The sequence below is a fragment of the Hippocampus guttulatus genome, chromosome 1 (genome assembly GCF_054856545.1).
Source record: "Hippocampus guttulatus isolate MCC_2025c chromosome 1, RoL_Hgut_1.0, whole genome shotgun sequence".
Lineage (NCBI taxonomy): Eukaryota > Metazoa > Chordata > Actinopteri > Syngnathiformes > Syngnathidae > Hippocampus > Hippocampus guttulatus.
In genome coordinates, this window is record NC_141261.1 from 33,519,558 (window position 1) to 33,525,557 (window position 6,000).

Here is a 6,000-nt window from a genome sequence, read left to right on the forward strand (position 1 = left end):
TCTGCGGCCGACACTCTTTTCCCCTTTAGGCAGCGCTGGTGATGCGGCTGTCCCATGTTCCCCCTTCAGGCAGCGCGGGTGATGCGGCTGTCCCATGTTCCCCCTTCAGGCAGCGCAGGTTATGCAGCTGTTCCATGTTTTCGTCTTGTCAAGCCACGTCTACGGTAGGCCGAGCCCCGTCCGCGTTCACGTTGAGCCGAGCCTCGTCACGTGTCTGTTCAAGTTGAGTCACATTCACGTCCACGACGAGCCGTGCCACGTCCACGCCCACGTCAGGCCAAGCCCCTGTTCACGAGCCCCTGCTACTGTCATGTTCGTTTGTTTGCTGTTTGCTCTTGGCTTCTGTCATGTTTGTTTCAGTCATGTTTAGCTCATTGTTATGTTTTAGCTTCAGTCATGTTTTGGTCATGTTTTTGTTATTGAGAGTTTTTAGTTTCTGCCATGGTGTTTGTTTGTTACTTTGGATTCGTTTTGTTTTCATGACTTTGTTTAGGATTTAGTTTTCTGTGTTTTATCAATACACTTCTTCAAATACACCCTGCTCCTCCCCCCTGCCTGCTTTTTGGGGTCCACCACCACCTTGCTACGTGACAGCGGATGATTTGGCTCTGTTTAGTCACACCCAGCCCGCACTCCAGGAGTTGACCAACGATCTGCATGAGCACGGAGTTAAGGTCGGTTTACGAATAAGCCAGGAAAAGACCAAGGCCATGGCCATCGGACAGCACCAACACCTTCAATCATTCACTCGACACCAACATGACAGAGTACATTGACAGCTTCACATATCTTGGGAGTAACATCTCAAATACAGGTGATGTGGAGAAAGACGTCAATAGTAGACTTGGTAAAGCTGCGGGAGTGTTCCAACGCCTCCGCAACATCTGGTCATCGACAGCCACCAAGCTACGCCTCTATATGTCAGTGGTCATCTCAACAGCGATTTACACCTGTGAGACATGGATGAAGACAGCCAATATTACCAACAAGTGAGATGTCTTCCATCGGCGTTGCCTGAGATCCATCCTGAGGATCTCAGGGAGAGACCACATCACCAACGAGGAGGTGATGAGGAGGGCAGTAGTAGCTGAACTGTCAGACATTGTCTCTGAAAGGAGGAGGAAAATGATTGGCCACGTACTTCGACTGCCAAGAGAGAGACCGGCAAGTGTGGCCATGGACTGGATGCCAGAGGGTGGAAAGAGGAAGAGAGGTAGGCCAAAGAAGACGTGGAGACAGACTGCCAAAGAAGACCTCAGTGAGATGGGTGTGAGCTGGCATGGAGCAAGAAGGGTCGCCAGTGACCGGAACAAATGGAGGAGACTCGCCGCCCAATGTTCCAAATAGGAATGGGTTGAAATAACTAACTAACTAACTAGCCATAGCCTGTCTTGGCGATTACTTGGCTTAGGGGGTTCAGTCCTATGCAGAACAGCAGTGGGCAGAGTCCATCACCTTGGTATATGCCACATTTGATGGACACTTGGGTAAGTGGCTTGCCATTGGCTTCAAGTGTGGTTTTCCACATCCTCATCGAGTTTGCAACGAAGGCTCTTAGGGTCCTGTTTACCTTATACAACTCCAAGCATTCAGTGATCCATGTATGTGGCATCGAGTCATAGGCTTTCTTGTAATCAATCCAGGCTGTGCACAGGTTGGTATGTCGGGACCTGCAGTCTTGTGCGACTGTTCTGTCAACCAGGAGCTGATGTTTGGCTCCTCTGGTATCTCTACCAATGCCCTTCTGTGCTTCGCTTATGTATTGATCCATGTGTCCACTTATCTTAGCCGCAATGATGCCTGACATGAGCTTCCATGTTGTGGAGAGACAGGTTATTGGCCGATAGTTGGATGGGACTGCACCCTTTGAGGGATCCTTCATGATCAGGATCATTCGCCCTTCGGTTAGCCATCCTGGGTGAGTCCCATCCCTCAGCAGCTGGTTCATTTGTGCTGCTAGGCGCTCATGGAGTGCTGTGAGTTTCTTTAGCCAGTAGGTGTGGACCATGTCCGGGCCTGGTGCTGTCCAGTTCTTCATATCTGAGACTCTTTCCTGTATGTCTGCCACTGTTATGGTAACTGGGTTCTGTTCAGGGAGGTTGCTGTGCTCCTCTCTCAGGGTCACCAGCCATTGTGCACTACACTGTTATGTTGCAGATACATTTTCTTGGAGGAATTCAATAAAATATCACATCGATAAAAGGTCAAAACATGCGCCAAATTCCAAAGTAAAATCAAAATGGTGAACTTCCTGTTTGGTTTAGGGAATGACTAAGATACTATTTTGGCCAGTTACATATGCCTCTCTGCCTTTTAAATTTTTTTTCTTTGCTTTTTTGCATCATGTTTAATCGCACAATATCACAACAAATTGCATTGTATCGTATCAGATCGCATTGATTTGTGCACTGCAACCTCCTTCTCCCATATGCCTTTCCAGTACCTTTCAGTTTCCAGTCTTGGTGGGTCAGCTCTGTTGTTAGGACCCTGCCAATGAGTGTACACTTTCGCAGATTGTGTTGCGAACAGCCTGTTTATTCGTCTGGCCTCATTCTCTTTCGTGTACCGCTTTAGGCGGATGGACAAGGCCACATTTGATGGACACTTGGGTAAGTGGCTTGCCATTGGCTTCAAGTGTGGTTTTCCACATCCTCATCGAGTTCGCAACAAAGGCTCTTAGGGTCCTGTTCACTTTATACAACTCCAAGCATTCAGTGATTCATGTATGTGGTATCGAGTCATAGGCTTTCTAGTAATCAATCCAGGCTGTGCACAGGTTGGTATGTCGGGACCTGCAGTCTTGTGCGACTGTTCTGTGAACCAGGAGCTGATGTTTGGCTCCTCTGGTATCTCTACCAATGCCCTTCTGTGCTTCGCTCATGTATTGATCCATGTGTCCACTTATCTTAGCCGCAGTGATGCCTGACATGAGCTTCCATGTTGTGGAGAGAGTATAGTTGGATGGGATTTCACGCTTTGAGGGATCCTTCATGATCAGGATCGTTCACCCTTCGGTTATCCATCCTGGGTGAGTCCCATCCCTCAGTGACTGGTTCATTTGTGCTGCTAGGCGCTCATGGAGTGCTGTGAGTTTCTTTCACCAGTAGGTGTGGACCATGTCCGGGCCTGGTGCTTTCCAGTTTTTCATATCTGAGACTCTTTCCTGTATGTCTGCCACTGTTATGGTAACTGGGCTCTGTTCAGGGAGGTTGCTGTGCTCCTCTCTCAGAGTCACCAGTCATTGTGCACTGTTGATATGTGCGGCCTCCTCCTTGGTGGGCCTGCTCTGCTGTTAGAACCCTGCCACTGAGCGTACACTATCGCAGGTTGTGTCGCGAACAGCCTGTGCTTAATGGGGACCAAAACCACCCGCGATAAAGGAAAATCCGCGAAGTAGCGACCAATTAACTTATATATTGAAAAAATGCCCCACGTGGGCCTTTGCACTTGAGCAGAGCGCGCACACGCGCACACACACACACACTGGCCAGCAATCCCGCCGAGTGCAGTAGACGTGTTTATGATTAGTCAATTAAGGTTGTTCAGACAATTGAGGATGGAGAGACCTGCTTTTGTTCTTATAAATGTCTCTCTCTCTCCCTGTCCCCCCCCCCCCCCACACACAAAGGCCAGCGATCCAGCTTGTGCATCAGACGTGTTTATGATTAGTCAATTCAGACAATTAAGGATGAAAGAGACCTGCTTTTGTTCTTATAAGCCTCCTCTCTCTGTGTCTCTCTTTCTCTCAGCAACACACATACACTCACCTGCGTGCCCCACGTGGACCTTCCTCGCTTGAGCAGTGTGCACACACTAGCACGCATAGTAAACAACACTTAGCACTGATTTTTGCAACTTCAAAAAAACAATTTTTTTTTAATGAATGAAAAAATCTGTGATGCACCAAAGCCGCGATAAACGAACCGTGAAATAGCGAGGGATCACTGTATATATATATATATATATATATATATATATATATATATATATATATATATATATACAGCCTTCTTGTGTGAATTTTACGTGTTCTCTCCGTGCCTGAATGGGTTTCTATTTTTTTCATTTTACAGTTACTCCTATTTTCTCCCACATTCCATACTTGTAATAATACTTATAGTCGTTGGTGCTGTTGTAGGTGTTGCACTAGTAGATGTAGTAGTACATGTAATAAAAGTACTTGTAATATTAGTACTCATTGTAGTACTAGTAGTTATACTTACCAACAGTAGATTTGCTTTGTATTAGAAATACTAGTTGTATTAGTAGTAGTCCTAGTAGTCACGTTGCGAGGTGGTGGTGGACCCCAAAAAGCAGGCAGGAGGAAGGAGCAGGGTGAACTTGAAGAAGTGTATTGATAAAACACAGAGAAAACTAAATCCAAAAACAAACAGTCCAAAGTAGCAAACAAAAATAACAAGTGAGGCTAAAACAGAACAGTGACCAAAACATGACCGAAACAAACCTGACAGCAGTAAAGGAACAGCAAACAAACAAACATGACAGTAGCAAGAGCAAACAATGACCCGACACCGAGTGTTCGGGCTGGGAGTCCTTTTAAAGCCCTCATTACCTATGACCTGCTGCCGGGGGAGCCCTACAGTGCCACCTGTTGGTCCCTAAACCGAATCATGACAAGTAGTAGTTGAATGTTGAATGCCACTGGTAGAAGCATTTATTATTGTTTAAGAATTTGTGAAATTGTTTTTTTTTTTCGAATATGCTATTCAAACATCAATTACTAATCATGTCCATCTCACAGTGCAGAGGTCCTGGGTTCAATTCTGGCCCCAGCCTTCCTGTGTACAGCTTGTTTGTTTTCCCGTGCCTGCATGGGTTTTTTCCAGGTCGTCCAGTTTCCTCCCACATTCCAAAAACATGCACGGTAGGTTAATTGAACACTCTTAAGTGTCCCTAGGTGTGATTGTGAGTGTCAATGATTGTGTCCTGCGATTGACTGGCAACCAGTTCAGGGTGTTCCCCGCCTAGTGCCCAAAGACAGCTGGGATAGGCTGCAAAATGCCCGCGACCATCGTGGGAATGAGCAGAATAGAAAATGGATGAATCAATAGATATATAAAATATATTATTGACTATGATTTGGACTACTTTTGCGCTCTTTCATGGATTTTATGTCAAGACTACAGATCATATTTGAGCTGGTCGAATGTTCAAAGAACATTTGAACAGTACAAAGTACCGATGGTTTGGAGCTGGACAGGAACTATGGGCAATGGAAAACAGAGAAACACCAATGTGTATGTGTAGGAAAAAACATCTTTTTTTTTTAAATCGGGTGCTTGCCATTATAATCTTCGCAAATTTATCGTGATAAACCTGTATGCAACATCATCATTCTTCAATGATCTTATTCCAGGATTCAGTCTAATCCCAAACAGAACATCTCAACACAATGGACCCGAGGGCTCAGTGGAGATCAAAGCAGCATCAAACAAGCAGCACCAGAACCAGAAAACACAACGTTGCGGAAACTTGGCCAGCGTGTCTGAGCTGACCTTAATCAGTGTTGTTAAACAGGCAGCTGTCAATAAAAAAGAGAGCAAGAGCATGACAGGCACTTACTTGAAGCAGCAGACATTCACTCGTTATTTCATTCCTTCAAGCAGCAGATGCAAAGAAGTAGATGAAACAGAGTAAGGCACAGCGAACCGCCACAGACTGATGAGGAGAGTGAGGGGGCGGGGCACTGGTGGCAGTGGGCATTGGGGGTGTGGGGGGCTGTAATCCCACTATTGTCAACGACACATTGTTCTGTAAGAGAGAGGATGAGAGACACTGAGACTGACAGAGAGAAAAAAGGTGTGAGTAGAGGGGGAGGGGTATTATAGTCCACTCGAGGGGCGTGTTTTACAGAGGGCGTGGTCGAGGTCTTCAATATTTCATCAGCACCTAGAGGCATGATGTTATGACAGGGGAGAGAAAGAGAGAAGAGTTACTGCTTTGTCAGTGATCCACACCCTTCCAGCACCTTAACGATAG

General features: G+C 46.2%; 1 protein-coding gene across 1 annotated transcript in view; it reads right to left on the minus strand.

Annotated features, from left to right (window-relative positions):
• Nucleotides 1-5,787, minus strand: part of plxnb3 (plexin B3) — a 129,221-nt gene extending 123,434 nt beyond the window's left edge. Inside the window, exon 1 of the mRNA XM_086127400.1 lies at nucleotides 5,584-5,787. The gene's annotated coding sequence lies outside the window, so the exon portion shown is untranslated. The remainder of the gene's footprint in view (nucleotides 1-5,583) is intronic.
• Nucleotides 5,788-6,000: the final 213 nt, after the last annotated feature.